The 11,189-nt window shown below is 42.2% G+C and overlaps 1 protein-coding gene and 1 long non-coding RNA gene across 2 annotated transcripts in view; both read left to right on the top strand.

Moving 5' to 3' along the window:
- LOC110301118 overlaps window positions 1-1,604 on the top strand; it is a 9,250-nt gene extending 7,646 nt beyond the window's left edge. The window contains exons 2-3 of the long non-coding RNA XR_002378684.2: window positions 915-986; window positions 1,350-1,604. This is a non-coding gene — a long non-coding RNA (uncharacterized LOC110301118). The remainder of the gene's footprint in view (window positions 1-914; window positions 987-1,349) is intronic.
- The window catches only part of Hmgn3 (high mobility group nucleosomal binding domain 3), a 121,682-nt gene that overhangs the window by 10,885 nt on the left and 99,608 nt on the right, over window positions 1-11,189 (top strand). The window lies entirely within an intron of this gene.

Below are 11,189 nucleotides of genomic sequence, written 5' to 3'. Positions count from 1 at the left end.
CACAGGGTGGGAACACACAGTGAGAACACAGGGTGGGAACACACAGTGAGAACACAGGGTGGGAACACACAGTGAGAACACAGGGTGGGAACACAGTGAGAACACAGGGTGGGAACACAGTGAGAACACAGGGTGGGAACACACAGTGAGAACACAGGGTGGGAATATACTCAACATAGAATATGCACTTATATGTAAACATTAGTATTTTAAGAAGAAGTTCTTAATTCATCTCTTCCTGGCACTTGACCTTTCAAGTGCCAGGTCCCCAGAAGGCAGTCATGTGAATTCAGTCATCAGTTACATTTCATCAAGAATTAAGTCACCCATCAGCTGACTCAAGGCTTCAGCGCATGTCTAAGCTCAGAGATGCTACTGGTTTCTTCCACGACTTATTCAAGACAGATCTAACACTGATGAACCCCATGCCAACGACTTGCTTCCGAACGTAAAGCTAACTTGGAGTTTGGGAGACGCACACACTGAAATCATTCTCCTCCTAAGCAAGAGACCTGCATTACACAACTTACATTAACTCATCACGGTGAGGCTCTTAGAATTACTCTCTAAACCCACCTTTTCCCTAAAAGAATACATACATCGTCTTTTAATATTCTCCTACCCTGACTAAACAAAGAAATAACCATAATTTTTATTTTCATACATAATAAAATTATTTTTAGATGGGTTGTTAATGATTAGTAGAAATCTTCTTTCCCCATCACAGGCTCAGAAGTGGACTTTACCCATCTCGGACACAAAGCAGTGTTTGTACCAGAATAAAATGGAATATGACTCATATACAAATGGAGAACCTTGAAGCCTATAATGTACATCATAGAAAGCAGAAATAGGAAATGATGCTGTGCATTCTAGGTTGATCCTTTCTATAATTAACAATGTATTTCTTTAAGGATTAGTCTTTGTGACTCGTGAGGTGACTACACTAACACCTGGTGTTGATAAGATGGCATGAAAACAGCCAGGTGAAGACAAACCCTGAGAACATCAGTGTCCTTTTGGATTTTTCTATTAGATTACATGCTACCTCTTCCAGGAAGCCCTCCAAGAGTTTTCTAAATAGAATTAGCTTCATTCTCCCTTATAAATCTCTAAAATTGGATTGTATACTATACTAACTCTGACCTTTCTGATATTAATTAATAATAAAATGATGCCATTAATTGATTAATTAATTCTACTAGATTGTAAGTTTGGGGAATAAGGTATTTATTTAACATTATGAATTATAAGTGGCATTACAACATTTGTACAATTCATACATAACCTCCACGTTCATTGTTGTTGTTCTTGTTTCCACCACAACCCCCTTCTCTCTTTCATAAAAGCTCTGGAAGTCGGGCTGGAGCCATGGCTCAGAAGTGAGTAGTGCTTGCTGCTCTTCCGGAGGACCCGAGCTGGGTTACCAGCACCCATGTTCTGCAGATCACAGTCTTTGCTAACTCCAGATCCAGGGCTTCTAACCCCCTCTTCCGGCCTCCATGTACCGTACCTTTACTCATGTGCCTGACATCCTCCCACACATACTTAATGAAAAATAAGAATTCAATCTTTAATAATAAGAAGAAAAGAGTCCCGGAAGAGTGTCATAGTCTTCTCAGTGCTACTTATTATATTCTGAAGAATCATTTGGGGGGCTTAATTAAAATAACAATGTGAGGCAGAATCATAACTCTTTCAAAATATTTATATTAAATACTTATCCTTTTTTTAACTTAGGAATGTGTGTGTATCTCTCATGTGTATTTAGGTCTTTCATGTGTATTCTGCAGAAGCCAGAAGGTCCCATCGAGCTGTAGGTACCAGAGGTTGTGAACTGACCAACATGGGTGCTAGGAACTGAACTGGGGTCCTCTGGAAGAGCAACAAATGCTCTTAATTCCGGAGGCATCTCTACAGCCCCCAAATATTCCGTTAAGATGATTTGCTGGAGTCCTGGTCAGTACTGCACAAGCTTCATGTGTATGGTGTGCTTGTTATAAGAAAAGCAAAGGCTTGAACCCACCTTCCCAAAACACTGACTTCGGGTGACCCAGAGCCAGGTTTCCCAGCACACGGCCAGCTTCCCATAGTCTTGTTCTAATGTTTTTCTATTAAAAAGGAAACTGAATCCCTCAACCCACACAGATGTCCTGTCGTTAGCATCTTGGACGATAAGGACACCCACCATGCAATGTGCACTTTCCTCATCCACAGAGTGCCAGGGTCACCTGACCTCTGTGCGGAGGCTCTGCCATTTTCAGGCAGAATTTTTTAAAGACCCACAACTGAGGAACAATTCACCTTTTGTTTCTTCAAGCCAGCTATAAGCAGATTCTGCTCTGTGTCAATACCTGCTTCTCGTTTTGACTACATTCAAATTTGCCTGTGGTTCTTTGGAACATATCGATTATTCAAAATGAGATGCGATGACAGATGGCTAATCTCTAATGCAAAAGTTTTCTTATTAAAGACAAAATTTTAGAACGGTGGTAAGAAACTAAATAATATTATTCAAACAATGCGAGGTTAGTAGAATGGAGTTAAAATAGAATACTAGAAAGGGAGGCAGTGAATTAAGTAGTGACTAATGGTGTTTTCTCCTTGGATCATGCGCGAGAAGTAGCAAAGCCTGGAGTCTCACCTATAACTTGGGCTTTCCTCCAGTAAACACTAAGAACGCATCAAATGAAAGTAAAGCTACCAACTCTAGTGGCTGTTTCTCCACAGAGCAGATCCCGGGTTAGCAAGTAAGAAGTAACAGGATGATATAGTTAGATCTAAATCTTGGAAGGGCGCCCCCTATCGGCATTGCAGAGAAACTTAGGTAAGGGAAAGACCACAGTGAAATCTCCTACCACTATTGCAGTACTCTAGAAAAGTCGGGGGCCAGTGACTGGAAAGTGTATTAAGAGGTAAATTCAAATGGCACCACAACATCTGGGCCAAGGTAGGTTAAAAAAAAATGAAAGTGAAGTTAAGGTGGCAAAGTGCTATCATGACAGTTTCATGCTTTCCACTGTTTGTCACCTATGCCATGATCTTCTGAGACACTGAGATATGGAATATAAAGGTTAGGAGTATCATACAATACCAGCCAATAGGAAAGGGAATAACTAATATAATAATAGATAAAGAGTATGACTGAGTACCATCGCATTCTCTTCACTGTGCGGTTCTCGGCAGCTGTCATCCCCGCTAGCCTGCGGTAAAAGGAAATATCCCATTCACTTACATGGAAACCCCACAACATATCTGCCACACCTGGCATTCTGGAAGGCAGCCACTTCTGCATCCCTTCCACCAGAGGCTCACTGACCTGTAACCACCCAAGCAGATGCTTTGGGATCCCAATGAACCATATTAATTTATATTTACAGTGTTGTCTTCTGCCTTTAATAAAAGAACCCAGCATTTTATATGTCAGGTCCAACACCTGAATTGTCCACTCCCTCTGCTGCTGTGAGAGTGACTTCCTCCCACACCGGAGGAAAAAAAGAAGCAGTCTCGTGCCTCCCTGATCCAGTTTATACTGTGCCTCACTGGCAACCTGGGATTTTCAGTTATAACTCTTCTGTGACAGAACAGCATTTTAATATGGACAAAGGCAGAAATCATGCCCTGTCCCATCTAAGTGATGCTTAGATCATTGTAGAGAAGTCATGACCAGACGCACTCATTCCTCAGTCATCCCAAATGCTGGAAAGAATGCCAGGTGCCAGACTCAACCTTTCCCCTGCCAGGCTTCCTTTAAGAGTCATCGGTGATCCTTGCTGCCAGCTGACCTCACCCCAGGACATACTTTAGTGACATTGACACTTGAAGCATTGGGTTCTCCTCACTCTTCCCTAGCTTCCTTGGCCCCCATGAAACCCCTCTAACTTCTTTCCTAAGACGACATGAAATATATTAGCCCTGAAGGGAAAGCAGCCATGTGCCATCTGCCCAGAGCTCAGGCTCCACTGGTTTCTTACATCATTTCTGCACAAAATCAACACTTGTTCATCTTACATCAATGCAAATGAAATGAGTTGTTACAATGTTTCCCCCTAGAACAAAGAGTGGCGATTTCGATAGTATGTCTCTCTAGGCATGAATATGTGTTTTGTAAGTTTCAAATAGCATAATGTCATTTTTTATTCTCTGTACACACACACACACATTTATGCACATACCTTAGACTCTTAAAATTATGCTTCAATGAAATACCCTCAGAAGAATAAATACATGGGCATAGATAAATCTAATTAGAAACATTATTTGAAACACACTAGAGTTCCCTGTGCTTCAGGGACTTTATCTTCCAAAACACTACCTTCATCTTTCCAAATACAGGGTCGAAGTCTCTGGCTCTGGTTTTGCTACCAGATTGGCTTCAGTTTAAGGTATTTGAGTAATCAAAAATATGACGGTGACAATGTAGGTCAATGCCTCCCGGTCTCCTCCAGCACTGACACAGCTCCTCTAAGGACAGCAGCCCTGTGTGCTGTGCACATGTATACCTGGATGGCAGACACCCAATATCCGCTGTCTTCTTTAATTGCTTTCTATTATACTTTCTAAGACAAGATTGCTCACTAGCCTGCAACTCACCACTGAGCTGAGCTGGCTTCCCAGCAAGCTCCAAGGATCCGCTTATCTCTGTCTCCCCAATGCTGCCAATGCCCGGCTTTTGCACGGATCCTGGGGATCTGAACTGAGATCCTCATGTTTGCACAGCAAGCACTTCACTAGCTGAGTCATCTCTCCAGCCCCTGTATTTGATATTTGAGAAAACTTATCCAGAGACCTTTTTAAAAATCTTCTCTTAATCTTTAAAAAGCCGAGTTGGGTTGACTTATGCACACCACTTAATAAAACGTATACACGAGTAAATTCTAGTGACTTTTAAGTGTGCGCCTCTTGGTGAGGTTTTGTGCATCACATATGTGCAAAAGCTAGTGGAGGCCTGAAGTTGTGAGCTACCATGTGGGTGCTTGGCAGTAAGCACTCTTAGGCACTGAGCTATATTTCCGGTGTATTGATAAGTTAATTCTTTTGGTAACTTTTCCAATGGCCAGGTATGGCAGAGTCTGAGTTTGACTCTCACTGATTTGGTATTAGAGACCACACTTACCTGCTTTGCTCAACCACACAGTGTGGTGGTTTGAATATGCTTGGCCCAGGGAGTGGCACTATTAGGAAGTGTGGCCTTATTGGAGTAGGTGTGTCACTGTGTGCAAGGGCTTTGCTGTCTGGAGGCCAGTCTTCTCCTATCAGCCTTTAGATGAAGATGTGGAACTCTCCCCTCTGCCTGTACCATGCCTGTCTGGATGCTGCCATGCTCTCACCCTGATGATAAGGGACTGAACCTCTGAACCTGTAAGCCAGTCCCAGATAAATGTTGTCCTTATAAGAGTTGATTTGGTCACGGTGTCTGTTCACAGCCGTAAAACCCTAACTAAGACACACAGTCTCAAAGGTCACCTGCCCACCCTGAAGGTTCCCCTGCCCTTCTCAACCAGCAGTGTCTCTGAAAGCAGAACTTGTATTCCAGGCATGGAAATGGGAAGCCCTGCTTTGAAGAAAATCAGTACAGTCTAAATGAGAACTCTGTTTTCACATCATTAATCCAAAGTGCAATCTAGAAATGAAGACTTACTAGTCGAAAGTAACCAACAGCAGAGCTAGTCTGAATCTAACTAGAGGTTAATTCTCCAGGAAACAGAGAAAATGTATAGGGGGGAAATTAGGGTATCTAATTCATACTGCCACAGATTCAAGGAGTGGTATTCATACTGACACACAACTTCAAATTCTTGATTTATGCCATTATACTCCAAGTTTTAAAAATCCATTTATAGATAAGAAAAAAACAGAAAGAAATGAAGAAAAAGAAAAATGTTACTATTTTCTCCTCCTCCTCCTCCCCCTCCCCCCTCCTCCTCTTCCTCCTCTTCCTCCTCCTCCTCCTCCTCCTCTCTTCTGCTTTTCCTTCTTTTACATTATCCTGGCAGCTGATGTAGTTTTCTCTCCCCTGAGCTCATTATAGGGATCTATCAAGCCAGGAGTACTCTCTGTTCACTGGGAAGCTTCACTTGAAGTCATGTGGGAATGGGGCAGGCAACAGGGTGGAGAAGGGCTTAGGGAGAAGGGCTTTCCTCCGCCAGGAAGCAGCTAGCTCAGTGCTCCACCATCCTGGGTAGCCACAGCCCTGAAGTTCGGCTGCATTTTTTCTAAAGGATACCTGTGCGTCCTCTGGTACTCTTCCCTGGCTGCTGGCTTACTTTTCCTTGGAACTCATCTAGAGGACTTTGGTCTCAGGTTTGTGCTGCTTTTCTGACTTCACCATCAGCACTCCCTTGGTGATTAAGTTACCAGCCTCCTTATTGCTGTCTTGCTTTATCCAGTTTTTTAAATCAGTTCCCTCTGTTTCTAGAGTTTCAGTATCTTGACATCTTGGTGGTTTTATCATGCACATATTTTATGAGTTCTTCAGCTCTTGTCAATCTAAGATCATTGATTTTTGTCTTCTGGGTGAGCCCTGACATTCTGGTTGGCTGATGGGGACTTTTCTTGCTTGACAGAGCCCATCTGGCTTACACACACACACACACACACACACACACACACACACACACACACTGCAGACGTAAGGGAATTGAGTACGTATTTACACAGACACTGAGTTAGTCCTCCATCCTATTTATTCTCCTTGAAGTTATTTAAGCTAGTCATTTGCTGAGATGGTTTTAATCTCTTGCTTCAAGCCACAGTATTATTAGCTGCTCTGAAAATGTTACATTGACCTTTTCCCGTATAACTTAAATCCTGTTTGCACTTCTAAATAATCAATTAACATTAGACTTTTCTGGTTAGAGTTAAACTAATGGCGGCAATTCAATATCTTCCCCTCACTCAAGAGATGGTCATTGTCATTGGCTCCCTCTCCTTCCATTTTACTCTGCAGAATGAAAATTATATTAAAACACAAATGACATCATAATATTAATTTTCCCTTTTAACAAAGGGTGGGCTTAGGGGTATCGCTCACTGAGAGGGAACTTGTCTAGCCTGCACAAGGTCTTGGATTTGATCTCTGGCACCACATACTCATCATAACAATATAATGCTAAACAATGATAAGGCATTAGAGATTTACCTTTGATTACAAAGTATACCTTGCCCTATTCATTGTTACACAGTAACAACTATAGTTTAGTTTTTTGTCTTGTTTTGTTTTTATAGTTGGGACATTGTTCAAGCAATGGCCATGTGTATCTCTACATGTGAGTGTTTAGCTGACCAAGAACTTGCTGGCTATAGCGGTGTGTATAATGAGAATCCTCACAAAGCACATGTATGTTTCCATCAAGTTTCTGTACCTTGGGGCAAGAAATGATTATAGTGTTATGGTTGTAAAGTCTCCCAAGAGGACACGTGGTTATAATAAATTTCATATGTATTAAAGATGCAAAATAGTACATATGTCTGAGGGGCTCTATGTAATATTATACTTAAAAAACAGAATGATATTTATCTTTGGGGAGAGAACCAAATAGAACAGGGGTACCTAGGAAATGCTGCTTATGTTTGATTTCTTGATGGGATTCGTAGGCTCATGGGTTCTTCATAATATCTCATGGTCAAAATAGAAATGAAATGCAAGCAGGTAAGAGATGAGATTTGATCTTCTTAATGCCAAGTTTGGAAGTCAGAGATACCTGTTTTCAGGCCAAAGAAAAAATACACCTTCCAAAGTAAGGAAGTCTATAAGCGATGTGAACAAACACTTATCAGTCTGGGAAGTCCAGTGATAATGAAATACTCTGGAGAGGAAAAAAAAAAAACATTGACCCCAAAACCTTTACAGACATCATTTCCCATGATAAATCACGGGGAAAGTCAGGAACTGGTTCCTACATCCCAGGCAATGATACTTTCCAGAAACATTGTCTGAAACATTACATCGCCATGGGTCTATGTGCACTTGCCATGTGTCTATGTGCACTTGCCATGTGTCTATGTGCACTTGAAGTTTATATGGAATTAATAAGGCCATTAACACCACAGCTTATTGTATCTAACTTGCAAAATTTAGAGGGCAAATTTCTTAAATGAGAGTGGATATTTTAGCTTTCGAACCATCAAAGGATTTTATGTAAGTGAGTGTTCCTTCAATATCACAGCCTTCAAGTAAATAGATACAGGATGCTGCTGACTAGGTGTTCCTTCCTCTCTATTTCTCAGAAGAACTGCTCAGTGAGGCTTAATCTGTTAGTTTACAAAACAAGCCAAATCGAGCAGTAGTAACACACATTTCCAGAAGCTGAAGGGTTCTTGCCAGGCAGAAAAGTCTGCCCTCACTCCTGGATCCTGCACTAACATAAATTTCTTAGTCATGGGACATTTCAGAGACTTTTACAGAAAACACAAGAAAATCGCGTTCCGCCCACACTTGGTCTTCTTGACAGACTCATGTTGTGACATAGACATGTTTTGTATTGCACCCGCTGGAAATGAATAATCTCCAGATGAAAATCTGGGGCTTGCTGAACTTTATCAAAAATGAAAACTCAGGCACAGCAGGAATCTGGTTGGATTTGATGGTAAAGGAACAGATTCAGAAAACAACTGGGGAAGGCTCAGGAAAGAGCTGGCATCTCATGGGGCTGACCTTCGAGAAACAGCAAACCACCAAAAGACGTGTACATTCATGCTTGAGTGTGCACTTGAATTTTATATGGAATTAATAAGCCATTAACATCACAACCTATCATATCTAACTTGCTAAAATTGAGAGGACAGATGTCTCAAACAAGAATGGATATTTTAGCTTTCCTTTTGGAGTACTTTGGGTCATCAAAGAATTTAGAGTAAGTGAATATATTAGGAGTGTAATTTAAAGATTAAAAAGCAAGCCTGCAAATATGCAGCTAAGAACACAAGAGTCTAAGATAACCTAAAACAACAACAAAAAAATTAGTAATATTTGACTCAGCTCCTCCTCCTGACAGGAGATGAAAGCTGCCTGGAGATTTCCATGACTTGTGACTCACTAATTCATTTAGACGCCACCAGCAGAGCAAGCTACAACAACACAGAGCCATCTTAGCAGGCTCACTCCTGACTGTTCTAATAAGGAGGAAAAGAAAATCATTGAATTGCTGATTTTGATTTTTTTAATGCACTCAAGCATTTGAGTACTTGGTTTCATATATCAAATGAATTTAAAACTCTTTATCACATCATTTTCTTGTCCATAGCAATGGAAAATGACTCATAGAATTAACTCCAGGTATCTTTTAATTTGCAATATATTTTGTATTTTTTAAACTTGATTTTTTAAAAATTATTTTATTTCTTTACATTCCAGCTGTTGCCCCCTTTTAAGTTCCCCTTTCCTCATTTCATAATCTCATTCTGTCCCCCTTGCCTCTGAGAGGGTGCTTCCCCCTTCCAGGAATCCTCCTTCCCTAGGGCCTCAACTCTCTCAGAATTAGGAATATCTTCTCCCAGGGAAGCCAGACCAGGAAGTCCTCTGCTATAAACAGAGGGGCCTCTAACCAGGGGCTGTGCTTGGCACCTCCCTAGGGTCCAGGTTAGTTGAGAGGGCTGGTCTTCCTATGGGGTCACCCTTCCCTTCAGCTTCTTCAATCCTTCCTAGCTGCTCCCCCTCCCCCGTACTCCATAGGGGTCCCTACTTCAGTCCAATGGTTCCATATCTGCAGTCAGCTGCTGGTAGGGCCTCTCAGAGAACAACCATGCTAGGCTCCTGTCTGTAAACACATCATAACATAAGTAATAGTGTCAAGCCTTGGTACTCCCACCCCCATGAGATGGATGCCAAGCTGGGTCTGATCCTGGACCACCTTTCTTTCAGTCTCTTCTCCATTTTTGTCCCTGCAGTTGTGTTAGATGGGAATAATTCTGGGCCAGAAATTTTGACTATGAGTTAGTAGTAACCTTGTCCCTCCACTTGAGGCCCTGCCTATCTACTGGAGGTGGACTCTGAGTTCCCTCTCCCCACTCTTGAGCATTTTGGCTAATATCACCCCCATTGAGTCCTGAAAGACTCTCACCTCCCAGTCTCTGGGACTTTCTAGAGGGTCCCCCCATCTCCCATCCCCAGGGGTTGCGTATTTCCATTCATTCTCCTGGCCCTCTGGCCTTCTCTCCTGAACATATCTCCCACCATATCTGATCCTGTTCCCCTTTTCCCCTTCCCCTCCCCTCTTCCACCTCAGTCCTCCCTCCCTCTGCCTCTCATGATTATTTTGTCCCCCCTGCTAAGTGGGATTGAAGCATCCTCATTTAGGCTTTCCTGCCTGTTAAACTCCATATAGTCTGTAGGTTTTAATCCTAGATATTCTCTAGTTTTTGGCTAATATCTACTTACAAGTGAGTATATACCATGCATATCCTTTTGGGTCTGGGTTTCCTCACTCAGGATGATATTTTCTAGTTCCATCCATTTGCCTGAAAAATTCATGATGTCTTCATTTTTAGTTGCTGAATAGTATTTCACTGTGTAAATGAATGACATTTTCTGTATTCGTTCTTTGAGTGAGGGACATCTGGGTTGTTTCCAGCTTCTGGCTATTCCTAATAAGGCTGCTTATAAACATAGTGGAGCATGGTTCCTTGTGTTATCGTTGGCATCTTTTGGTTATGTGCCCAGGAGTGGATCTTCAGGTAGAATCATTTCCAATTTTCTGAGAAAGCACCAGATTGATTTCCAGAGTGGTTGTGCCAGTTTGCAATTCCTCCAGTAATGGAGGAGTGTTCCTCTTTCTCCATATCCTTGCCAGTATATGCTGTCACTTGAGTTTTTAATCTTAGCCATTCTGATTGGTTTAAGATGGAATCTCAGGGTCATTTTGACTTGTATGTCCTTGATGATTAAGAATGTTGAACATGGTTAGGGAAGCAGAAAACTGGCCTGACTAGGGCCACAAGCCTCTTCCGGTCTGAACAGCACCTGGGTAGCTAGAGTGCAGGGTCTGCTGACACCCGCCAGCTACGCAGGACACCCACCACAGGAATTTGAGACTTCTGGTGAGTGAAACACAGCTTCTGCTCCAGTCAAATCCTGCGGGACCTGAGACTGCTTTGGTTGGGGAGGCAGAAATCCGGCCTGAAATCTGAGTGCAGGGTCTGCTGACACCTGCCAGCTACCCACGACACCTGCCACAGGATTTTGAGACTTC

This window comes from Mus caroli, chromosome 9 (genome assembly GCF_900094665.2).
Source record: "Mus caroli chromosome 9, CAROLI_EIJ_v1.1, whole genome shotgun sequence".
NCBI lineage: Eukaryota > Metazoa > Chordata > Mammalia > Rodentia > Muridae > Mus > Mus caroli.
This window is presented reverse-complemented; position numbering and strand designations above follow the sequence as displayed.